The following is a 26,232-nucleotide window of genomic DNA, read 5'->3' as shown; positions in this document are numbered from 1 at the left end:
TATATTCAGACCTAAACAAAGCAAATTCAAACAGGTTTGGTCATATAAGTGAGAGTCCAGGATAAAGCAATTAATCCTGAAGAAGTCACAAAAATGTGGAAGTAGAGACTAGCACAGCATGCATTAGATATTTAGATGTTGCCATTCAAATTACCTCAGTACTACTCTGGCGTATTTACTCATGGAGTTCTATCTTGGTCCTAGACTTTTGTATGATATTTATAGAATTTCTATTGGATTAAGTTATTTCAACCTCTTAACAATCTCGAGAGTTTTTCAAAGCACTGCAAAGCCCATTTCTCGGTAGGTAGATGAAGACCGAAGGATTTACCAAAAGGCAGAAGCTAGTGGAAGGATGCCCTAAAGTTAGGCAGGTGAATATGGCCATTTGCTGTGTCAGACCAGGGAAGATGCATAGCACAGCAGGGGAAGGAAGGCAGCCTGCTCTGACTTGAACTCTGAGCTGTTGATCTGGGGAATTGTGCTTGGCCTCTGTGTACCTCGCTTTCTCATCTGCAGAGGACACTGCGAGAGTATCTGCTTTGTATGATTGCTGTGAGCATTTAAAGGCATTAGTATTGCGACCAAGCTTTGCAACCAGCGAGCACAGCACATGCAGCAGTAGTTGAAGTGTTTGTGCAGTGTGACCAAGGCCTGCAATCCCAACTTCTTGGGAAGCTGGAGCACGGAGGTCATGAATTCGAAATCAGCCTGTGCTTCACAGCGAGTTCAAAGCCAAGGCTGAACAACTCTGTAAGACCCGACCTCAAAATAAACCCAATAAATAAGCAAGGTGCTGAGGGTGCAGCGCCTTGGTGAAGCACTTGCCCAGCAGGCACAGAAGCCCTGTAGCTCTGCTTCCTATCGCTTCAAAAGAAAAGAAGAGAGGGGGGGAAAAAAAAGGAAGAAAAAGTCTATTTGAAATAATGTTCCTAATATTTCTATCAACTACCACAGAAGTCCAGTCAAGCAAGCTGGTACCTGTGCCTACCTCGGATCATCAGTCTGTGGGTCGCCACTCACGCTCCCCCTCACAGCTGCTCATCCTCCCCTCAGTCATTCTGCTGTAGTCACGGCCCCATCACCATACCACTGAGAGGGGGGAGCTTCTGCCCATTTCCTTTCCACGATCAGGGCAGATACAGTCTTGGGAGTGAGACTGCTTACGTCACGCCTATTCGCAGTGACCTGGAGGAGGCACTTTATAAAAAACACTGTAGACTGGAAAAACACAAGCCGGCTCTCTCCTGTTGTAGTTTCTTCCTATTATTATAAGCGCTGCCTGGTTATCCCTCACAGAGATATATCATCTGAAAGTGTTTTTGTATAAAGATAACTGACTGGTAACATTGGGACCTGCCTTGTCAGCTCCCCAAAACTCATGATTTGGGCGGGGGGGGGGGCAGATTAGCATCAGCCCCAGGAACCTGGGTGGAGTCACCAATACATTTTAAAATCTCAAGCAAGTCCTGGGCACTTGAAAACCACACACTAGCTCTGCGCAGGTACTCTGGTTGTGAGCTGACCTCAGTGGAGTTAGTCTTGCAGACGATGCCACTATGTTAGTTGGCTGATGAGGAGGTAGTCAAGATTATGAGGACCTGACAGGCCATAAGCACAACACAGGAGATTTTATAATCAAATGATCAAGACTCTTCCTGATGTTTCTCTCCTCCACCTTAGTATTTACTTATTAAAGCTTGAAAAGGCTGATGGAACCTCATCTGCAACGACCAGGATATGAGTGAGTCATTCTGCTCCACCATTAGGACAGGCTACGCCCGTCAATTCATAGCTGTACCAGCCCGGCAACGTACAGAAAGCAAGGCCAGGCGAGCCTCCTCTAACAAGCAGCTCAGAAGGCAACCTCAAAGGCAACGTGTGCTGTGGCTAGAAACAAGAAGCTCCAAAGGGCTCTAGCAAAAGGAAAAAGAACAAAAGGGAAACAGTTTAATGAATCGCCTCTAATTCTGGAGCTCCTCAAGGCGTGAAGCAGGAGCAAGCCTGTTCAAATGACTAATACCATCAACTCTGAGGAGTGACTTAGCAAATATGGAGGTGGAATGGGACAGCTAAGGATAAACCTTACTCAAAGGAGAGACACGCGGAAGGGGCCAGAGATTGCTCCTTGCCAGGACAGTGAGTCCTGCTCATCAGCCACTGGACCCTGCCAGCAGCCAGCATGCAGGTTTGAAAGCTGAACTCAATTGTGCTACAGATGGAGCAATGACTTGGATGCCTACTTGACATCCCATAGTTTTCATACATTTTCTCACAGCCCTCTGTTTCTACGCCCTGGACCATATGAGAAGGCACCATCAGCACCTTTGCTCAGCTCACAGGGCTTGCGTGAATGAGCAGATTTACAGAGCTGCACAATGGCAGAAGGAAGGATCTAACCTGAGCTTCCATCTCCAAGTCTAACCTGAGCTTCCCTCTCCAGGTCTCAGTCTATGTGTCTCGCATACTAAGCCCTCAGTTGCTTTGCCAAAAAGTGTACATTTCAGTTCAGTTCTGATCTTATATTACCCCGTGGAGTAGAAAGCAACAGGGCCACTTGATTGTGATTTCAGATGGGCAAACTTGCTAAGTGGCTTTCCTAACTAAAGTCTGATATTCCATCTTCAGATTTCTATACATGGGGACTTTCTTCTGCTTCTCTGGTAGGGATACTTTTGAGAATCTAGTTTTCTTTCTTTCTTTCCCCCACCCCCACCCCCGTCTGCCAAGTGACTGAATTCTGGTCCAATAAATGAGTTCAAGGACAGGTGTCCCTTCTGAGACTTGGTCCCTGGGAGTTCCTTAGCCTGGTCCTTGGGCCTAGTGGATGGCTAGGTTGGAAGCAATAGCAATCTTAAAGACCATGTACTAATGACAGCTACACCACAGTCAGCTGAGTTCCTGAAAGACAGTGGATCTTGCTTGCTGCCTTGAAGGGATTTAGAATCAGCAGAGAAACAAGTCCCTGGGCCTGTGTAAGAAGGAATAGCTAGATTTGGTTAATTGAGCATGGCTGGTATCATTGTACATCCGGGGTCCCAGACTGCATAAAAACGGGACAGTCATCCATCTCTTTCTAGACTGTGGTAGCAGCGTGATCACCTCTTGCTCCTATATCATCTCTTCTCTCCCATGACCAGATCTCCTAGAACTATCAGCCAAAACAAATCCTCCTGTCCTGAAGAGAGCAAAGACATCTTCAATGCCCACTCCATCAACCAGCCTCAAACACACTGGGTAATCACATCAGCAAGGCTTATAAACTGCATTGAGTTACTCCATGTTTGGACTCACTTGTCATTAAACTCTTAGCTACAATGCCTGTCCAGCCCTGCATGCCAGCTCTTTAGGACAGCAGCAGCGGCAGCACCACCACCACCACCACCACAACCAGCAGCAGCAGCAGCAGCAGCAGCATACCTCGTGCTTTGCTTTTCAGAGACTATCAATTCTATCTCTGCAGTGATTCTTCGGGGCACTCATAAATCATTGAGCCAAAATCATTGGGGGGAAATGAACAGCCAGGCACAGTCCTTTGGAGGCAAGTATAGAAGGAGATGAGGTCTTTGCAGTCAAACAAAGCTCAATTTGAGATCCAGTTTCATTGTCAATTAGTTATGCAAACCTTGGCTCTTCCCCCAGCCTCTCTAAGCCATGGTCTCTTCATGTGTAAGGTGCATAATTAGGTTCACTTACACTTTGAGCAAATACATCATTTCCGGGATTATCAAGCCCTTTTCTGCAGGCAGGATAAGAAGAGACGACACCGCCTGAAAGCACCTTGGATATGGGCTGCTGTGATTTTTGTCTGGTGCTGAAACCACGCCTCCAGCATTGATGGGAACATTCACATTGATGCAAAGGGCAGCTCTGCTCACATTCTCAGGGCAGCTCCAACAAAATGTCTGTCATCCCCATGCAGGGATTGGATAGGCCCTGGCCCAGCCTATGAACTGCCTTGGCCAGCCCCAATTGTTCACCCTCGGTGCCTACCCTGATTGGTAATGTTTTGTTTCAACACCATTTACTGACTTCCCCTTCCGACACAAGGACAGCACCTCAGACGGCAGGATGAGCAGCAAGTATCTAAGGAACCACTCTGATTTGTTTTTGTGGCATTTGCTTCAAAAGTTGAACTTCTACATATGAAAAAGGCTACAGCTTTTCACCTAGGGAGATATTTAGTAGCTAGAGAGGTGGATATACAGACGTAGCTTTTCTAGATACATTTAAGTAAAAATCAGCAAGTCCATTTTAAGAAGTATACCAGGAAACACTATCCAAACCACTGGAGATGGCAATGTAATGGCTCCAGTTAGGAAATGTCCATTTAAAGAAGTATATCAGGAAAGGCTACATAAACCCCGGGAGAGGGCAATGTAATGGCTCAAGTTAGGAAATGCCATTCTAAAACACTGGCAGCCTCCTCTTGTGACACAAGCTTACACTGTCTGCTTTCCTCCTGGCATTGTTTACCATGCACATTAAGACAACAATTTCTCCTCTCCAGCACGGAGAGTAGAGTGTCTGGATGCCCAGGGACCCTTAGGAGGCACCCTTCTGCCTTTCCATACTCAGCCTGCTCTCCCCCAGGCCTCCGGGCCATAGGTATAAAGACCTTTTCCCTTCTCATCTTTTGCATTTACTGTTTTCTCTGTCTACAGAGTCCAAATTATTCCCTGCCACTCTTTGCTGGTCATCTTTTCTATGACCTGTTTCTGTGGCATATTGGCAGCTCTCATCAAGGTTTGCTATACCATACCTTATTGCAGCCAAGCATCCAAAGCACCTGGAAAACCTTTAAACCACCAATGGCATACATAGTCCCTGCTTGGAAATTCTGACTTACTTTGCATCGACTGTGGCTTGGAACTTACATGTATCAAGTCTTTCAGGAGACGTCTAGTGTACAGTCAAGTGTGAGTGCCATTGCTACACACAGCCAGATGCTTCATCGAACCTTTGCTATTGGGGTCACCTTGTTTGACCTGCTATAGACGACATGGCATCAGGGAAATACATGAGTATCCACGTGAGGATTTTTACAAATCCATCCTGGTATTGTTCAAGGACACCCAGTCTTTGAGTGATTTTAAACCATGATTCCATCTCATTACTGTGCAGGTTATTAGAAACAGACTGGGAACAGAGGAGCATCACAGAAATTCTGCCAGGCTCTGGACTGCTTTCCCATCTAGGAAATGTATCATGAAGGCTATTTTAGGTTGTTAATTAGTCATGGAAAAAAATGGAGCCATCTGGTGCCACCAGGTATGGACACTATAAACATTCTCTCCACTATCCATATAACATGACTCATTTCTTTAGGAACTAAATGTAGTGTCTTCAGTGTGGCGTCTCTTCGGAGCTTTACTTATCTCAGCACGCGATGGTAGGCTTGGCTCGTTGCAATAGGCATCTCATAATGACCTAGGACCTGGCTTGGAGTTGGTGTCACAGAAATCACTTCAGACCCTGAAACACACATCACAGCCGAGGCTTCTCCGAACCTCGGGTTATCTACTGTGGTTTGGAGGAAAGCTTTGGATTTCTCCCGGGTGAATTCTTCCTTTGACAGTTTACATGTTTTTCTGCTTTAGTCCTCTACCTGTCTCCCCGAGGCGCAGGTCATCGAGAACTGACATGCCAGCTACTTCTAAACCATTACTAATGACAGGCCGATGTCTGCACCTCTGAACTCCTTTGTCCACCCAGCCTTCCTTTGCCTTCATGCTTCAGTCTGGGGGACATGACGGGAATTCTAGATTGTGGGAGAAACTACTCAGAATTTGGCCCTGGCTACCCCAGGCATCTGGGCTGATGGTCAGGGAGAATCAAGCCACTCTTTTCACTAACTATCACACGTAGTATCTTTCTCCCCCCTTTTTTCCTGGTTCAGCAGCTATGTCTACTTGGTGATTGTCATTTTGCGGGGGCACGGTTGTCCTCTGACTCCTGAATGTTTTTCCTGGCTTCTCATTCATTGTGTTCTCACCCAACCCACTCCACTTTGGGTTTGGGGGCCACCTTTTTCCTATCCTTCCTCCTTGCCCCCGGTAGTGCTGTACACTGGCAAATATCCTCCAGAAAAAAAAAAAAAAGAATTCAACACATCAGAGCTCTGGGCTTCTGCCCAAGTAAAAATGTATATGGGCATGTTCAAGAACGGCACAGAGAAGAGCACCCCCCAAAGGTGAGCATGCCTTTAGCAGGGTGCTTCTTAGGAAATCTCTGTGTTTATTCTGCTCACTGCCGCCACAGCTTTGTTAGTAGACCTTTAAATGGGATGGCATGCACTTAAAATAATTTTAGTCTCCCAAAATCGGTGGTTCTTTTGTTTGGTTGTTTGGTTTAAAAGTTAAAGTCGGTTTCAGGGGTGCATGTGATCTAAAGAGCAAGACAGGATCCGAACACTAGGAACTTTTGGCAGGGCTTATTTAAACCTGTACATAGAAAGATGGGTACATGGGCTGACGGGTTCCAGTGTGTTCTAGGTGTAATCATAGAACATGGAAGCTGCTGCTTCTGCTTGCCAGCCTCTCCTCAGTGCTCTCCCACCTCTCCTCTGCCTGCGTGTGCTCTCCCACTTCTCCTCTGCCTGCGTGTGCTCTCCTACCTCCCCTCTGCCTGCGTGTGCTCTCCCACCTCTCCTCTGCCTGCGTGTGCTCTCCCACTTCCCCTCTGCCTGCGTGTGCTCTCCTACCTCCCCTCTGCCTGCGTGTGCTCTCCCACTTCCCCTCTGCCTGCGTGTGCTCTCCCACCTCTCCTCTGCCTGCGTGTGCTCTCCCACTTCCCCTCTGCCTGCGTGTGCTCTCCCACTTCCCCTCTGCCTGCGTGTGCTCTCCCACTTCCCCTCTGCCTGCGTGTGCTCTCCTACCTCTTCTCTGCCTGCATTTTATTTCCCAGCTCCAGGGTGCCATTCCTTGGCTTCTGTCTTCCACCCGACTTCACAGCTATGAGGTGACATCTAACGTTTCCTAGCAGCATATGATGCCAGGGACAGGTGCCTAAGCAGAGACTAGGAGAAAAGGAGAGGCTCCCACAAAGACTGGGCCTCTCCTGCCAGCCTCAGCTGAGCCAGCGCCTCGGCTGGTCCTACTACTGGGTACCATGGGTACATGTAGCTTTCTTTGGGCTTTGCAGAAGCCAAATGCCTCCAAAGCTGGCTGTTTTCTTTTCTTAGCCCAGAAGGTGCTGTCTGATCACATACTGTCCCAGTATCCCTGGCTCTGCTTGCCAACACCCAGCACAGTGTGGCAGGAGGCCAGACACTAAGAATCTGTGATGGTGGAAGTAGCTCTGCAGCCAGACCTGGGTTCAACGCCAACCTCTGGAACTTGTTTGCCATAAGACCTGAGCACCTTCTAGAATGGTAACTTGGCATTGACAGAAAACAAATCAAACATTCTAACTGTAGTTAATTCTTAGAGGAGTGGTTTATAGGATTCACCGAAAGAAGAAATTTTCCAACTTCTCCAAGGGAATCCCACCTTTAAAAATCACTTTCAGTTAGTATACAAACTAATGGCTTTCGTTAAGGCCAGTGTGTGTGTGTGTGTGTGTGTGTGTGTGTGTGTGTGTGTGTGTATGTGTGTGTGTGTGTCTGTGTGTGTATGCGCGCATCTGGAGTGGGTATACATATATACTTTGCTCTTGCTTGCCCCCTTCCCCCACTGCCTTCCTCCTTCCTTGTAGTTCCTCTCATGCTGGGCCCCTTCTTCTCTCCAAACAGCATCCCCCCCTTTTTGCTTTCATGTCCCATGTGTCCCATTACCCATGTTTATCTCTGCCTCATGTTACAGTTTTTGCACACCCTCTTAAGGCACCAGTGATGGCTAGATTTGTCAACTAGTCACAAACTAGAGTCACCGAGAAGAGGAAACCTTAATTAAGGATTTGCCTCCATCAGACTGACCTGTAGACAAGTGGGCTTTGCCATCAACCCTACTACAGATTATAGCTCCCATGGGCAGATATTAGATTTTTTTTTTAAAAAAAAAGGGGAGGGGGAGGTGGGGAGAGGCTGGTGAGCCAGTGAGAGTGAGTCAGTAAGCAGTGTTTCCCATTGGCTCTGCTTCGGCTCCTATTTCCAGGCCGACCTTAAGCTTGTTTCCCGGCTTCCTTTGCTGATGGACTGTAGCCTGTGAGCTAAAACAACCCCTTCCTCCCTGGGTTGCTTTGGTTATGGCTTTATCTGTGTAACAAAAACCTAACCAAGATAGCCCACCCCCCTTTTTTATTTTCATGGCCTACATAACACAGCACACATGAATATATCCACTCCCTATACGAAAGACAATGTGATATTTGTCTTAATATGACCGATTTCCCATAACATAATCATCACAGTCCAATGAAATCCTTGATCTATCAACAGATAAATGGTCCTCCACTTTTTAGGTACAAGGTAATTCTGCAACCCATAGGAAGCTCATTGGCTGCTCACCACCTCAGTCTAGCCCCAGGTCACTTCAGTACCCAGTGGCTCTTCTCTCAACCCTCAGTTGCTTCTCTCGTGTCACACGGAGCACTGACTTCCTGCCAGACACTTTTGTGGATGTGGAAGAGTGGAACAGACATAGCATGTGACATGGCCCTCAGAGCTCAGGAACCCAGCCATCAGCTTGGATGGTGAGGAAGACACATGGAGTGTGAGACATCATCTTAGATCAGTGCTTATTTTTTAAATCAACCTTCAAATATAAACCACAAATATGTGGCCTACTTAATTAATAAGGCAGAAAATACAGATGAAGCGAATGTAAAAGGCTTTATTAAGCAGGAGGTTACTGTCCCCAGACATGGTTAGTGGAAACGTCTCTACTTGTCTCTATGCTAGGCCACAAAAAGATGGAGTAATATGGGATACACGAGGGCAAAGAGAGGAGAAGGCTTCAAGTAGAGACCACACTGGAAGTGGGCGGAAGCAGAAGAAAACTAAAGTCATGAACTAAAGTCAGTCTTGATCATGGTCGTCATGAACACAGAAGTGAGAGATAGCCGCATGTACCAGGCTCAGGTTTGTGGCATCACAGATAGTTGAGTTACTTAACAGCTTAAACAAAGAGGGAATGGAATTCAGTGGCACCTTCAGAAGATGGACCTGGTGACAATGGCCAGGGTGATGAAGCCAGAGGAGGAGCGAAGAAGGAGCAGTTTTTGGGTTCTGGAATGAATGATTTAGAACCCAAGCGAGGAACCTCATTTTCCCATGTGATGGAAAGGAGTGTCTACCAAGAGGTCCCCTGTCACAAAACTGAAACTCGGATCATGTTTCTGTTTTTATTTTGAAGAACAAAACAAGAAGGGTCTGGTAAAACCGACACTCTGCTAGCTTTTCTTGTTAAGGATTCCAAGTTAAAGCCTCCCCAGGAAACAGCACAGGGAAGAAATCAGGAGGGGCAGGGCACTGCTGTGAGCATCAGAGCACAAAGGCTGGTTCCTCCAGGAGAGGAATGGAAGTTTCCCGAACCTACACCCAAGGGAAAGGGTTGCGCACGTCATTCCGAGATTCCGTGAGATGGTTTTTTCTTCTGAGACAACCCAGTATTGAATCAGACGATACAGAATGAAAGCAGTGCCTGTGACAACCTGGACTCCAGCCTCCATGAGGATTATTATTATTTTTTTATTACATAGGTGGCTCGCATTGGAGACATTTCTGAAAACTGTGTGTTAACCCATCCTCTGGGAGAAGGATGCTCTCTGGCTCCACTTGTGACTCCACCAGTGCTCTTCTCAAGAAACCTGCTCCCCCTCCCCACAGAGCATTTCCATTATTATCCATGAGATGCTTAAATGGAACAAGGCATGCTCTTGGAATCTTGGACAGCCGGGTTATTTATTCTCTCTGTCCTGGGTAGGTTGCTCTATCCAAAGACATAATTCACAGGACAAATTTGGTGCTGCAACTGCTGGTCATTTAAGACAGGCAAATTAATAGTGAAAGTCTTCAGTGGGCATATAATGAGTCAAGAGTGTTTGTGCTGTACACACATGGCATAGTGCAGGAGAGGACTCCTGGGAGACTGACAAAGAGACCCCACATCCTAGGCCGTGTTGGCAGTGTGTGCTGGTTGTCTCAAGAGGGAAGGGAAGAGAAGCAGCTAGGCACAGAGTCTTGGTTTCAGGAAGTGGGGAGAACAGTTTTAGAGCTCAAAGTAAAGTGATTTCCCCAGATTCAAAACATGCTTTCATTTTCTTGAGCTGGGTATGTTCATTTCCTCTGAAATGAAAAGAACCTCTTTTCAATTCTTATGAAAATTCAGGGAGTGGGGGTAGGGTGGCAACATTGGCACCTTATCTCCAAGGTGTCAGGGAACAAGGGCTTCCTACCACCTCCCATCAGCACTCTCTGCCTGATTCAGTTTCCACCAGGATAGCTTCACACTTCAAAAAAAAAAAATCACCTCTTTCTAAACATGATGAATAATGGATTGAGCTTTCTGAAACTCCCTTCCTCTTCCTCCACAATTTAAATCAAGCCGCTTTCAGAGCCAACATACTCTACATATTGATTGAAGACTGAAAAGGTTATAAATAGGAAAGGTTGAAAACTTCCCACAAAGGTAAGTAGATGAAGAAAATTACATATGCCATCCACTGGCAAACTGCGTTCATCATCAAGTGTTGTTCATTACAGCACTATTGTCTTGCAGAGGTACAATAAACCAAAGCCACCGAGGTGTCACTGTGCAGGCCTCTATCCATCTCAATGCTGAGACATGATGCCATTTTCCTGAGGCCAGTCTTGGCACAGTTAAGCGAAACAAAGTCTCTCTACCTGGGTATGAACATTGTTTAAATGCCGTGTACTCCACGGGCCTGGAGTCGGAGTCCATGAGCTACTGGGTAAGTAGCAGGTTCTAAGCTTTTCCTGTTTCAAATCTCCATCACCAGGAACATTACATCTCAACAGTGATGCACAATGCTCTAAGAATACAGAAGGGATATTGAGGCCAGAGTAAAGGAGTCTCTTCATGGGCAACGAGGCAGAGATTAACAAAGTGCGGTTTTCCAGGTGTTTGTAATTTACAAAGTTCTCGCAGATCTTTGATTTAATGCCAAGAATGTGCATGCGGGGCAGTTCTATTTCTCACAGAGTGTTTAGTATATGCAGGTACTGATATATTGGGGTGTATTGAGCACAGGGCCTTTGCACTGATGGGAAAAATAGCTAATAAGCACAAAACACAAACCATGGAGGTCGTGAGAGAGTCTATGAAGAAAATCCATCAGGGTAAAGTGCTAAAGCATAAACTGCGGAGTGGCGCTGTTTCTGTAGTGACTTTTGAGCTAAACACCCAGGAAGCTGAACAGCAAGGTTGGGGTGATCCACCAGAGACAGGGGCATGCCGAGCAGGAGGAGATATGATCTCTGGAACTCCAGACCAGAGAGATGGCAGAGGTTCTCTGCACAGACTGCTGCAGTGGAGGGCGGGATGCTGGGAAGGAAAGACTGAGGACAAAGAATCCTGATGGAGGATGAGGGTACCAACTCGCCTGTGTCCAAGGGCTGCGACGGGTCAGGCCTAGAACCAGGTTTAGGGCCTGATGATCACGTCCAACTCATCCTACAATATTTCATGTTGCCTTTCCCAAGCCCGGCCTTCCCAGAGCCGGCATACTCCACCATGTAGAAACAAGGGGCACAGAATTGGAGAGATACGGTGAACACTACACAATCTGTCTCTTCTGATTCCACACTAGGGCCAAGCTTATTGCCTGGCTTTCAAAGCTGGAATTCTCCTCAACACCAAGAGGTAGTGTTTTTGTTCTTTGTCCTTGGTGGCTTCCTGGCTGATGTCCCATCACGGGCTCCACACTCTGGGGGAAACTCGAGCACTGCAGATGGAATATAATTACTGGAGCAAACTGGAAAGGTGACTGGAGAAAAGATAAAACATATTTAATGCCTCCAGGACAGGAGTCCAAATGGATTTGAGGAGCATTGCAAGGAGAGTGGAGTGTCTGCTCTTCCCCACCGTGCTTGGACATAAACTGAAATTGCTTTAGAAACCTGTCACATCGAATTAGCAAAAGCAGACAGTCATCCAGAGGCATGCCAGGGTGGCAGCGCTGAGGAGTGTTGTGAGGAGGCTTCCCGAAGCGTCTTCCGGGGGCTCTGGTGTTCTCCTCTCCCTGTCAGTACAAGCAGCAATGGGATTTCTGGTGGGTTGGGGATCGACATCTTTGAGGTCACTCAGGCCTGTGCTGTCAGAACTAAGGAGCATGAACAACACGTGCATCTGCCAGAGGAAGAAGAGAATAGCTGGGTATTCTTCAGCTGGGTCCAACCTGTGCTCATGTGACACAGGCTCGAAACACCGACCTGTGTTGATTCGGCAGATGTAGCTGACTCTTGGCCTGTGGCATTAGCGTAAACTCAATCCCCACTCAAAAAATGCATGAAAACAAAACGTTCTTGATGACAGTGGCTGGAGGTCTCCTCAGAAGACAGGCGCTCTGATCCTTGGTCGTTTTTGTTTTATTTAAAATACTTAGCAGTGTTTGAAGTCTCCTATCCATTTACTGATACGTCTAGCTGGCTACTGTCTCTTCCCTAAACCCCAAAATGCAGACTATTAGATGTTGAATTTGAAGTGCTTTACCCCAGCTCTGAGAATAAGACTTATACACAGTGATCATTCTAAACACTCTCTGGAGGAAGAGGAAAGTCACAAAGCCGGGTAGACAACAGCAGGGTCTGAGCTGTGGAGGTTGGCATCCTCTGATTAGAGGTAACATACAAGGCCTGCATCCATTGAAACTGAGGCCATTATAACTGTCCTCAGGAACAGGGACCAGAGCCTGCCTTGGTGGTAGATACTGCCTTTGTAGTGAGTTCTTGTCTGTGGAGTAGCTAGCTAAAAGCCTTGGTAGCTCTCTGAGTGGTAGAGACATGTTCCTCTGGAGGCTCAAGGAAGGTTTTTTTTTTTTTTTCTTTTCTTTTTGGTGTGTGTTTTTTTTTTTTTTTTTTCATCTCAACACCTGTCCCTTGCTCTATATAATAGTATTTTTAGATTTTGGGATTTATGTCTAAGACATACCAAACTCAAAATGATCTAGTAGTTTTCACTTTTAAAAATGTCTGCAGAAAGACTGTAATAATGGAAAAAGAATGTTCTAGAGTGGCTCTTCATAGCCTATCGCACTCACTGTCTTCTAAGTGTATAAGTGTGCATGTATGTATGCATGTGTGTACATATGTGTGTATGTGTGTATGTATGTCTCTGGATATATCCTTAAACGTGCATGTCTGTGTATAAATTGTGTGGATCTATATGTGCATATATGTTTTTATGTGTGCATATATATATATATATATATATATATATATGACTGTATCTAGGCCTATAAACATGTGTGACTATAGATCTACATGTGTGCATTATTTATACATGTACTTATAGATGGGCACAATATATGTGAGAATTAATGAGTAGATATACCTTAATGGAGTTATTGAAATATTAGTTGGACACATGGATGCTCTTCATACTTCAAGGATGAAACACTGAAGCTGAGATATGATCTCTAGTGATATTTATTACATTTAGGAAGACTAAAATTTATAACTATCCTGTTCTCCAATAAGCAGTTCACTTCTCAGACCTCCTTGAGAGTTCGTGAATGTGCCCCATGGCCCTTCGTTTTTAAGTGGGTACTATGAAGGAAGGATCACATGTTGATTCAGTGGCTCTGCAGTCTCCTTTAATTTGAATTGTTCCACCTTGTTTTCTTACATGCTTTATGATGCTGACATTTGTATAGAATCCAGGGCCACTTGTTTTACATAATTTCTTCTCATTTTAATTTGCCTGCTTGTTTCGTCTAATTATATCCAGGTTAAAGTCTAACACTCTAAGTACCCAAAACAATCAATCAGAAGAAAAATGTGAAATAACTCAGGTTCCCAAAAGGACAGTTTAGAATAAGTTATCAAACCAATGAAGATTACACACACTCCTGACAGGTGTTAGCGTGTCACCCGGCAAAGTGGTCTCTTCTGAACTTGTTAGGACAAAAGCCTCATCAACTTGATTAAGTTAGAGCATCCCACGTGTCAGCTACTGGATACAGGCACAGGATCCTTACCGCATCACATTCCACCTGCACTGGTACTGTTGAACTCTCCTTCCAAAACTCCATCTTCGACATCATTCACAAAACTAAGACTGATATAAATGATTTTGCGAAGCTTGCTGTATTTTCCTTATGTCTATGAAAGTACTTACAAGTATGCACAAAAATATACCCACATAAAACCCCTTCAGCCACCACAGTGCTATGCTAGAGGACCCTGAGTGGAAGATGGTGGCGTTTCCTAGGTGGCGTGTGTCGACGGGGGTGAATCTGTGTCTGTGTACTTAGCTCGACTTTTTCCTGTCCAAGAAGTCCGGAGACTAGAGCCAGTGAGATGGCTCAGTGAGTGAGAGGCACCTGCTGGCAGGCCCAGTGGATTGACCTCTTCCCCAGAACTCATGCGGTTGAAAGAAAAAAGAGATTCTCATGGCTTTCCCTCTGTATTCCACATGCCATCATGTTATATATGCCTCCCCTGGTTCCTCCTTTAAAATCAGTGTAAAAAAATAAAATAGGAAGTTTAAAAACCTTAGGCCAGGTTTTCAAGTCTAAGGGAACTGTACCTCGACAAACAAGATCACGATGTTGAAGACACACAGCTAAAGCCTACATTCCCTCCGGTAGCATACTGATGGCTTTCTTATTCATTTCCTAGTCAAGCTAAGGTTAAGAAGCCCTGAGGGCATGCACCTAAGGCAATCTGAGAGAAATGGAATCCCCAAATCTACTAAATCACTCTGCAGATCTGTATCAGAACCCTGCAATTCCATACTTCCTGTACTTTAGCAGTCCAGGGTCCTGAGCCCAGAGACCACGGGTGGGCTGTCCAAGAATGCACAGCTACTGGGTGACTTGAATGCTCCTAGTAACTGCCCATTCCAATGCCAATTTGAGCAAGATCATGCTATAAAATACTCACTAACCCTAACCCTTCTCACCTCAGGCCTGCCTCATGGGAAGGACACTTGCTTGGCGTTGGGATGGTGGAGCAATGTCCCCATTTCTGTACCCACAGCTTGTTCACTGGCCAGGACATTTCAGAGACTCTACCCTGTCCTCCATTCTGTATCCTATGGGTTACTAACTTCTATCCATCTTTTTCTCTTTCCTTGTGAGTATGCTGTGTTATATGCCTTCATTTTCTCTGTGTCTGTTCTCTTACAAGTATTCAGTGGAGAGTTCCGAAAGCTCCCTCACCTGGGCGTGACAACATAATGAACACATGGGACTGCAGAGGTGGCTACATGGTTCAGAGCAGGCCCTGCCCTTGCAGAGGACCCTAGTAAAGTTCCCACCCGTATCAGGTGGCTTATAACTACTGCCTGATAGCCCAGCTCCAGGAAATCCTCTGCGTCTGGTCTGTGCAGGCACCTGCATATATGTGCACATAGCCATGCACAGACACATCATGTACATAAATCTTGTACATAATGAACACAGAAGCATGTGTGTATCCAGCTGTCCTGTGTTATACCAGGCAACAGGAAAACGTAACATAGTCATGCCCAGCTCCTCAACACATTAGATTTTTGAAAATATATAATTCTTTTTACATGAATTTAATAACATTTTCTTACTGTCATTTTAAAAAGTAATAAACATTATTTTTTTTTCAAGACAGTTTCTCTGTGTGTAACTCTCACTTTCGTGGACTCACTTTGTAGACCACCCTGGCCTCAAACTCAAAGAGATCTGCCTGTCTCTGCCTCGAAAGTACTGAGATTAAAAGTGTGCGCCACCACCGCCCGGCATATATTAATAAACATTTCTTAGTGTTATTTTCTATTATGGTTCCCATGATTAACCACATTAAACCAAAACTCTTTGGGGTTCTCTGTGAAAATTGAATCTCTAAGTTTCTCATATATTAAAACATTTTTAATCTCTACTGCAACAAGTATATGAATAATCTCTAAAGAGAACACTTATTTAATCAAGTTAATCCTCTATTCCAATCCATTCAGATGCTGAAGGCAGTGGACACAGTATTTGGCAAGGCCCTGAGCACTATGCATTACTGGCAACAACACCTGGGTTACCATCTCACTCCTCCTCCTAACATTTTTCCATGTTCTTTTCTGCTACATCTAGTCCAGGGCTCTAGAGTACAGAAGAGGTAGCTCTGCCTTGTACTGAAGCAGGTGCATGGACCATTGACTTTATATTGTGTTGACCTGGATACAGGAAACAGTGACTCTATATTGTACTTATCTGAGTATGAGATGTGTGGTTGTGTTCTGTGTTAATCTGGGAGCATAGAAGGTGGATCTGCACTGACCTGAGCATGTAGAGTGGTAACTGTGTTCTGTTGACTTGAGTGCATGGACCATGGGGTTCCAGGTAGGATAAGTCTGCCTGTGTCTTGGGAGTGTCTCACTAGGATGACACTGTCTATGGGACATACGTTGCCACAGCGTCAAAGCTCGTCTGTTTAGTGAGAACAAAAGTGGTCCTCCAGGTCTCTCAGCTCCTCCTCAGTTGGTATCCTCAGTGTCTAAGGCAGTGTCTGCAACTCCAAGGCCAAGATCTCACATTTCTTCTTGCCACCCAAGGTGCTAAAACACTGGACTTGTTCTCATTCTCAGGTTCCAGGCAGCCTTGGCTTCTCTCTCTGAATCCCTTGACTTATTTTCTGACCCCAGCTGTTCTACAATCACTTTAGGCCCATCACCCATCACAGGCCTCTTGCTGTTTAGGTATGGTCCCTGATCACTACGTTGACCTTGATTCCCCAAGCTATGCCCTGCTAGGCCTCTATAATCTGTATATCTCCCACAGTTGTGAAGTATCTGACTCAGCAATTATTACATTTTTTCCCCCTATCATTCACAGGGCTTTGCTTCCCTGCTCAGACCTTAATTTATCTCAAGTCTCCAGTGTTCTTTCTCAGATCCAGGTTTGGCAGAACACCAAATGCATCTTCTCTGAACCAACCCAGATACTTTTCAGTCATTTGTGCCTTTTCACTCAACTTCCAACCCAACTGGACAGTACTCTCATCTTCCTATTCCCAAGAACACATCATGCCTACGTAGCCCTACATCTACAATTTTCTAGACTTAGTTTTCCACAGGCTTCTCTGATTTCTGTGCCTGAAGACATCTCACAAGCCATATGTTGATACCCCTGTGCCATAGTTAGATGACCTGAACAGAAAGGAAATATAGTAAACACCATATCGTGGGCCCTTTGGGATGACTCACATTTCAGGAACAGAGAAAGAAGATGAAAAAGAAAGTAGGGCTGGTGAATCCAGGCCAGATATGGTAGTGTGCATATGTAATCCCAGCTCTCTCATCTCTCAGGAAGTTGAGGCAGGATGATTTTTAACTGGAAGGTAGCCTGTGTGGAACGATGGGACCCTTCCACTGTACAACAACGTCAATGCAATGGGACCCACATTTCTAAGTTGAGAATCTAGATAAAGCAATAGATTTTCAGGTTGTTAAGGATAAGAATTACTAAGGGAGTTTGCTAAAAACAGGGCACTTGCAGTATTCTGACCTAGTTGGTTTGGGGCAGGGCCCAGACCTTCTCTTTAACAAACACAAGCTGTTGTCAAGAACAAGGTTTTCAGAACACACCATGAGAGCCACTGCCAGAAGACCTGCAAGGAGGGGTGCTCAAAGGCAGGCTTCTTAAATGAGGCCATCCTGGATCACTTCAGGGAGAGGTTGGGGGCTGGAGTGAGAACATTTTATCTGGAGCACATATCTTCAGAATCAAAGGCATCCAGAGTATGAGCCTTTCAGGGCAACTCACAGAAGGAAAATGAGGTGTTTTTTTTTTTTCCTTCATATCAGGAGACGAAGCATCAATTTCCTTTCTTGATCTCTCTACCTAAATTCAACCTTGAACTTTCTGCCCATGAAGCAGAGACCACTGCGTACCCAGGATATGAAAAATGAATATTTATGAAGAAAGGCCCATTGGGGACCATATAAAACAGAGATGATGGAAGATTTCGGGAAAATACTTGGTTCACAAGAAGATTAAAAAAAGAAATTCAGAGAGTGGAGCACAGACCTAGGAGAACTGTGCCCCTGATTCTCGGACACTACCACTCACACTGTGCCGAGGTGCCTTCCCAACGGTTTCCACATATAACTTAGATCTCTGTTGTCTGGCAACCATGCTGGGCTACTGAGCACGGAGGGCATGGCTGGAGAGAATGAAGGATGAAGCCCTTAATTTTATGTAGCTGTGATTAAATCAACATTTAAACATGTTCCAATATTGGAAAATGTTTTAATATGTAGCAAAAACCTGACTATATACCATACATTTAGTGAAATCTAAAAAGGAAGCCAAATATTTCTGGTAAGAATTCAGAGTTTAGCATTTGGTGTTGTATAATTCAAAAATATAGGCTACCTCTTGGAAGGTTAATGTGAACAAAACTAAATAAAGTTTAATGTCATTATTTGTTAAAATATCTTATTAAGATATTGTTACATTATATATTAAGATATATTATATACATTAAGATATTATTCTTTTATTAACATATTATTGGGATTAATTATATATTTTTCTTGCATGCTTAGTGTGGTGTACTGGTTAGTTTTTGTCAACTTCACATAAGATAGAGCCATTTGGGAAAAGGGTCTCTCAGTTCAGAAGGTGCCTCCCTCATATGTCTATATGTGAGTGTTTTTCTTGACTAATGATGGATGTAGGAGGGTCCAGCGCACTCTGAGTAGGGCCAACTCTGGGCGGCTTGTACTGAGTTTACAGGATAACAGGCTGAGCAAGCCATGAGGAGCAAGCCCATAAGCAGCACTCCTCCATGACCTCTGCTTCCGTTGCTGTCTCTAGGTTCCTGCCTTGAGTTCCTCCCCTGACTTCCCTTCAGAACATATAGTGATCAGGGCATGCAAGCTGAAAAAAATCATTTTCTCCAAGTTACTCTTGGTTACTGGGTTTTTCAGAGTCATAGAAGCCATAACTATGAAAAGTTTAAATTATCTAAACATCTAGTGATGATGAATTTCTGCTGAACAATAGAACACTATGAAAGACCATATGGAATGTGGCTATTGAAGGTTGGGCACGATGGCACAGATTTATAAACCTAGCACTGAGGAGGCTAAGATCAGATGATCATAAATTCAAGGTCATCTTGGGCTACACAGAGAGAGACCTCGTCTTATTTAATGTCATTACCTACTTCAACGAAATAGTAAAACACTGTGCTAGTGGACAACAAGCAACCCTCTCTAAGGTAAGCCACACTCCAGGGGGCTACCAGCTGATTCCAAGGATACCGTCTTCTGCAGATGAAATCCGAGCTGAACCTTATCCACCTGGCCCTGGCTATTATAGAGAAGGCTGGAACCGTGTATGAGTCATTTGCAAAAGAAAAACAACCCAAGGGCTTCTGTTCCCACTCCAGCACCCCAGCACTTCCACATTCAACATCCTTATCATGGATAGTGTTGGCATACTCCGAACACCACCCTCACTCAGAGAAGCTGAACACTAAACAATGGTGCCCGGAGCTTCTCAGCATAGTAATGGCCCGGTGTGTGCAAAGCCACGAGCTTCAATCTCTAATATTAGAATAAAAAGGAGCAGGGAACAGTGATGAGGATATTTACAACACTTCACCATTGTCGTTAAACATAACCTAGCATTGTTCTGAATGAATGAAAAGGTGTTTCTCCCCCACAGGACTGATTATGAGCTAACCACCTTTTAAAGTTGAATTATGCTATGTATACTTTGTTAAAATTAGCAAACACAGATGCTCCCTTAGAATCTATATACAGGCCTCGCCTGTATGGAGACAATGCTGGCTAGCAATTGTCTGGGATATTTGCTGATTTTTTTCCCACTGACCTCCACATGGAATTGGGCATTTCCTTCCATGCTAAGGGCATGCCACAGATTACATCACTAACACCTGTTTACTTGAAGTCATCAGTAAAAGTCAGTTTCCTTTTAATAGGACAATATAGATCCTTGCAGTCTTAAAATGGTACAGATTCAAAACCACGTTGATCCCAGAACTCATACTACCTAGAGGGATGAAATGGAAGCAGCAGGGGTCTGTCTGTACTATGCTGCCAGTCCTTCCTATGGACACTGCCCTCACAGACAAGAAGGATGCGGTCATTAAAACAAAATTTAAAAATTCAAATGGGAACTTTTAAATTCTTCATTAGTTGTCTTCTGAAATATGATATGCACATGGGCAACTAGTCAAGCCCAGGCAGGTCAAACACATCTAACTAATGTCTAAGATAACTCCTGAGGGGTGTACTGCAGATAATTGTTTAATCATTGATAACACGTTGGGCAATAGCATAGTCTGCTTGGGGTGCTTTGGGTCTGGAGTCTTGGCACTTGCGAGGCTGAGGTGGGAGGATTGTGAGTTAGAGACCAGTTTGGGCTACACTAGGCTCTCTCGCTCTCGCTCTCTCTCTCTCTCTCTCTCTCTCTCTCTCTCTCTCTCTCTCTCTCTCTCTCTCTCCTTCTTTCCTCCCCCTCTCCTTCTTTCCTCCCCCTCTCTCTTTATCTCCATATATGCACGAAAGAGATTTGCACAGGTTCAAGGAGACTGTGAATGGAGTCCTCTGCAAGAAACACAGGAAAGATCTGTACTGTAGGCAACTTGTGCCTGGAAGCATCTGCCATCTGTACCGTTCACTCAACCACCTGGTCCTTTCAGGGTCCTTCTGATGCTTTGTAGCCTGCTCCCTGTGGGAAGAAGGCCCTCCTGAAGATCTGCACCAAGGAAAGAGAAAGAAGAAACTGGATTTCCTTCCTTGAAGAGAAGAAAGGCTCGCAAGAGGAAGTCCTGGAGCTGATGTGGACTGGGGGGGCCGGGGGTTGGGGATGTCTTAAAGGGTGGGACACTAGCACCAATTTCCTAGTAGCCCAATAAATCAGCAAAACGGTGGCATTTGCCATTTGCACCTTCAGCAAGAAAAGTGAATTCATCTTCCCTGTTATATCCCTAAATGACTTCCCTCAGCTACCCAGCTCTGCAGTGCCCTCCCCACAGACAGCAAAGTGAGCCTTGCACAGAAAATATGGATTCAAGGAAAGAAACTCATGTTGGAGGCCTGCATATCATGACACTATCGCCCAGTAGATAGAAACAGCCCTGGCTAAAACTAGCACTGTTGACCTTAGCATTTTTTTTTTCATGTTTTAACATGAGAGGGAGAGAGGGAGAGAGGGAGAGGGAGAGAGAGAGACAGAGAGAGAGAGAGAGAGAGAGAGAGAGAGAGAGAGAGAGAGAGAGAGAGAGAGAGAGAGAGACAGAGAGACAGAGAGACAGAGAGACAGAGAGAGATTCAGCCTACTATATAATATTGTCAATGTTTTCCCCATTATACAATTGGAATGCTGTTACCTAAGCACCTCAGATTTCAAACCCCACACCCACAGGTTCTGAACTCAGCTGCACCCGATGTGATTAAAGAGGAAGAGTACCTTGAGGAAACCACAGCTCTGCTGACAAGGAGCAAGCCCCATGGAGTGAATTCCTTATAGTTTCTGAGTCATTTCTTATAGCAAGAGAGAATCGTACAGGCACCATTTTGTCAGAAAATCCTGCTTGCTGTGGCAGGCAGATCACTGGATCTGGACAGGCCCTGCTGATGCCAGGGTTCTAAGCCTTTGAAAAAGGAAGGGTCAGCTGATTCTCTTTCTGTAATCTCAAGGAAAGGAGGATCTGAGCAAGTCAGCATCCAAACTTGAAAGCTCTCTATAGAGAAGAGTTAGTTCCAGGAGACCTTGATGGAATCGCTAATGCCTAGACGCAGTTGCGTGCTTCATGCTGGGTAAACAGGGAAGCATGCTGACTGCATTTGTTTTACTATCCTTATGTCTCCATGGGGTGAGCCAGTAAGGAAAGGTGAACTCATTAACATCTTGGGGTGTGGTGCTGGTGGTGGTGATGGTGGTGGTATGTGTACTTCCCTAAGAAAATCTAATTTACTCTTATTTCAAATTAGCATCACAGGGATATTTTAACATGGAATGAACTGTTTCCCAACTATCCAGGTGGAACATAAGTTATTCTCTTGGCTGGAGCTCACACATTCAATCAGTACATAGCTATTGAAGGCCTAGTATCCATCAGACTGTGGTTTACCCCAGATGAACAGCTTCTTTCTCACTCAGCTAGAGGCTGAGTACCCAAGTTGGCTCTCAGTGACTTCCTCTCAGGATGATATTGAGCAGGGTGGCTTCCACAACAGGAAATGTTCTCTTACCTTTCTGGAGGAGGTGCAGCAGGGTCAAGTGTGGCATTGTATTCACTTGGATAGCAGTAAATATCTTCTCATTGTGTCTTTGCATGGTTTTCCTTGCATGTGAGAGAGGAGGCAAGTTTTTGGTGTCTCTTCTTCTGGAGAAGCAAGGCCATTTGAAAGAACCCCCCTCTCACCCAAACCATGTTGCCAAGGCTCTGTCTCCAAATAGCAATGCACCTTGAATTGGGATGCCTACTTAATACAAAGTGGGTTGTTCCATCTCTGCGCCCAAAACATTCAACATTGCCAGTACAGAATAGGTTCTATGTCACATATGGCATGTACCTACTCAGGAGATGGAGACCTCCTTTGGGGATCAGCACTTACAGAGATCAGAGGGACAGCTGAGGAAGAACTACAAAGGCAAGAGATGTGTCAGTCCTTAGGACTCAGATGGGTCAGGCTTTGGGTGTCTCCAGGTGAGCAGAACTCCCAAGTTCAGGTCTGCTCCTGAAGCAACGGGTTTAAACATTCAACAATTGAGCTCTCTCCATTAGTCAGGTATCTACATTTCAAGGCTTGCCTGCCTTTTTGAAACTGCCTGTGACCGTGTTGACTTGGGCAACACTTGAACAAATAAGGATAGCATCAATCAGACACCAGCTTGGGTGATGGATAATAAACCCCAAAGTTTCCATAAAGCCACAGCATCAGATTTCTTTTAATCCAGTGATTTGATGTGGGTCAAGTGATGTGTGTGTGTGTGTTGGGAGTGCGTGTCTGTCTCCTGACAATGTCAAAACCAGTCTGCACTGAGCACAATTCCCTCAACTAGAAATAAGCAGGCTCTCTCGGAAGGTTTGATCATCTCATTGGAATCTTGCATGATCAAAACTAGACTGGGATAGAAAGGGATCAAGAGAGAAGAATGACAAAGCCAAGTTCAGTCTGATATCTCCCTGATGGACAGTTGATGTAAATGAGCCCCTGCCTGCACAGAAAGAAGTTCCTCCCTCATCTCCTGGAAGGAGCTAGGTGAACACTCAAAGGGCCTAGGTGGCACCTGTCACCTTGCACTCCTGCTGCACAATCAGAGACTCCTGGCTGGATCTCTGGCATAGACTTCTAGTGTGCAAAGTCCAACTTTGCCGAGTGTTGTGCACAGAAGGAAGCAGGAAACATGCCCATGGACTCCCTTCCCCCACCCACCATTGGAATTTAGGAGGCATGTGCAGGCACTTGGGAATCCTCGAATGACTGAGCTATTCTGAGTCTGTTCTGGGTCTGCTTCTGTCACAGCACACAGGGACCTGTGGATTATACCAACGCTTGTCTGATTTGCACAAACTTGACTTCCATCATCCAAAGACTTCTGGCAGTAACGTACGGAGGGCAAGAAATATAGTAAGCGTTTGGCAGAAAAGTGATGCTCAGAGCTTATGGGACTCACCTATGCTCACAGATACTGACAGGCAGAATCACATCCAACAGAAGGAATTTCAGTTGCATATCTTAACACATTTAAACAGGCTTGGAACTTAGACTCCCCTCTGTGGTGGGCACCTAAATATAACCTGACTGTGTGCTCTCTCTTGCTTTTTTATTGTCTGTGTTAATAAAAAGCCTCACTGCTTAGCCCAAGCCACTCTTAAAATCTTCCTGTCTCAGCTTCCTAAGTGTTGACATTACAATCACATATTGCCATGCAGGCTTTCATGTCCACTTTAACTGATTGAGTGCAACCACTGCATTGAGGGTGTCACACACAGCCTGGGAGAGCGGAAGCTGGGGCCTGCTCAGGTACAGTCAACAGATAACAAGAGACAGTAGCTTACTTCCCGGAGCATCAAAGCCCCAAGCAAATAAAATCATCCTCCTCTAGTACAAAATCCTAATGGGCTTTCATTTGGTCCCCATCTCTGCCTCTGCTAATGTGTTGCCTCCTTGTCTGTCTTCACCGCTGGATGGGAACCTATGATCATCTTTTGAAGTCAGTCTAACTGCCTCAGGCTCCAGGAAGTCAATTTTGATAAACTTGGCCTAGACAACAAGCTTTGTTCAGAGCTCTGGAACATTTTCTCATGCTGTTTTTATGTGTTTATTTTGTCTTTATTTTTATTTGATGAGTACAGGTATGTAGTCTGCATTTCTATCTGGGTATTACATGCCTGCAGTACCCATAGGGACTCAAGAGATTTTGGATCCTCTAGGACTGGAGTTATGGATAGCTTGAGCTGCCTTGTTGTGAGTGCTAAGAACTGAACTCAGGTCAAGGGCAGCAAGTGCTGCTAACCAGGGAGCTACCTCTCCAGTCCCATCAGTCTGTTTTCACAGGTACATGTTCAGTGCTAAGCACACAGTCAGCTACCAATACTATGATTTGCTTGATGTCAATAACAATGTTTTCAGTGTTATTTGGCAGGTGCCAGACACTGTAAAAAACACACTATACATATAATTCTCTCAACTGCCTTTTTATATCCATTTCACATAAAAAAAAACTGAGGCATCCTAAAGACAGGAAGATATCCCAGTCTCTCAATTTGCTGGAAAATGGCAGAAAAGGTATTGAGACTTGGTCTGTTAGCTCTAGATGGATAGATTTGTGTAGTTAATGAAAGTTCCATGTTGTGACAAGAAGGGATGGAGAAACGGAAAGAGCAGCAACTCTTTCCAAGCAGCATGGTAAGAGTAAAGCAGGGCTATGGTGTTTGTAGGGAAATTTCACAACTAGACTTCCTGGCAGGTGTCCTCCTTTGTAGGCTAAACACACTCACCCGACTGACTTTAAAATGCCAATAGAGCACTGGGGAGAAGAACAGGAACTACTGTCAGTACGAGGACCACAAACCAAGCAAGCTCCAGCCCAGACGTGCTTACAGGATGCCGAGGAACACGATAAAGAAACAGAGAAGAGCCAGTGAAGGACCGTGACACTGTCCTAGAGATGAAACCCTCCTGTGTACAACAACCAGATTGAACCTAATGTTCTAATAGAGAGTAACAGAGTTGGGTACAAATTGTGTCCTCCCACAGTGAAATTTCAGGAAATCCTTGTCTATCCCCTCTACCTCTCGCCTAACGATCTGTACAAGGAAAGCTGGCCTGTCATCCCCTCCCTCGCCATCACTCTCTTATCCACGCAGCTCCGTTGCCAACCAGATCGTGTACGTCTGCAGCATGCACTCCCATCTGTTAGTTCTAGGGTTGCAAACGCCCCGGGTATCCTTGGCCCTCAATATTACAAGGTGTCTGCCTCTCATCGTTGCACTTGTGCCTAAGCACGTACGAGGGTGTGAAGCAGCTCACACGGGGAAGCTAGTGCATGGATTATAATCCCAAAGACATACTCTTAGCCATTACAGTCCATGCTGTTGGGGCTTTTGAGGGGTCTGAGTACCCATTTGTCCTCTCACTGAACATTTCATGCATCACAATGCCAGCATATGATCAGAGGGATGAACCGATAGTGCATCAAGACAATTTTGGTTTCTGGGATGTTGTCTCTACTCTCTAAGCCAGAGATTTCCTTGAAGAACATGATTTTCTACTAAAGTAGGTTCTGTTTTACTAATCATAACAAACCAAACTGTTTATCTCAGGAGTGGGGCACTCAGTCATTGCCCCCAATGCAAGATGATGAGAGCCATCTGTTTAAGGAACACATCATGACTGCAGTCCACTGTCCGTTCCCTACCTTAAGAGTGCTCAGGGAAAGGAAGTAAGATTCTCAAAACCACTGGCAGTGCTGCTGAAAGGGAAACGTGCTGGCAAGGAAGTGGACACTGCTGAGAGGCACTATAGTCTCATGGCAGGCCATACCTGCCAAGGCTGTGGGGAATCTTATCCAAAAGGGCTGTTGCTGGAAGGTGAAATGCAGCCAGTGCTCACCCCAGCATTACCACAGGTGCTTCTGGGGCAGCTGCTCCCAGAAGCTCTT

General features: G+C 45.2%; 1 protein-coding gene across 7 annotated transcripts in view; it reads right to left on the bottom strand.

The window, feature by feature from the left end:
- The window catches only part of LRRC3B (leucine rich repeat containing 3B), an 86,194-nt gene that overhangs the window by 52,975 nt on the left and 6,987 nt on the right, over positions 1 to 26,232 (bottom strand). The window contains exons 1-2 of one of the 7 annotated variants that reach the window (XR_014782146.1): positions 22,642 to 22,874; positions 21,936 to 22,405 (exon numbers count right to left, since the gene is read on the bottom strand). The exons of 5 other annotated variants lie outside the window; for them this stretch is intronic. The gene's annotated coding sequence lies outside the window, so the exon portion shown is untranslated. Of the gene's footprint in view, positions 1 to 21,935; positions 22,406 to 22,641; positions 22,875 to 26,232 lie in introns of those variants that run through there. One more of the 7 variants, XR_014782145.1, reaches the window with a different exon arrangement.

This window comes from Acomys minous (assembly GCF_964271855.1).
Source record: "Acomys minous genome assembly, chromosome: 9".
In the NCBI taxonomy this organism is placed as follows: Eukaryota; Metazoa; Chordata; class Mammalia; order Rodentia; family Muridae; genus Acomys; species Acomys minous.
This window is presented reverse-complemented; position numbering and strand designations above follow the sequence as displayed.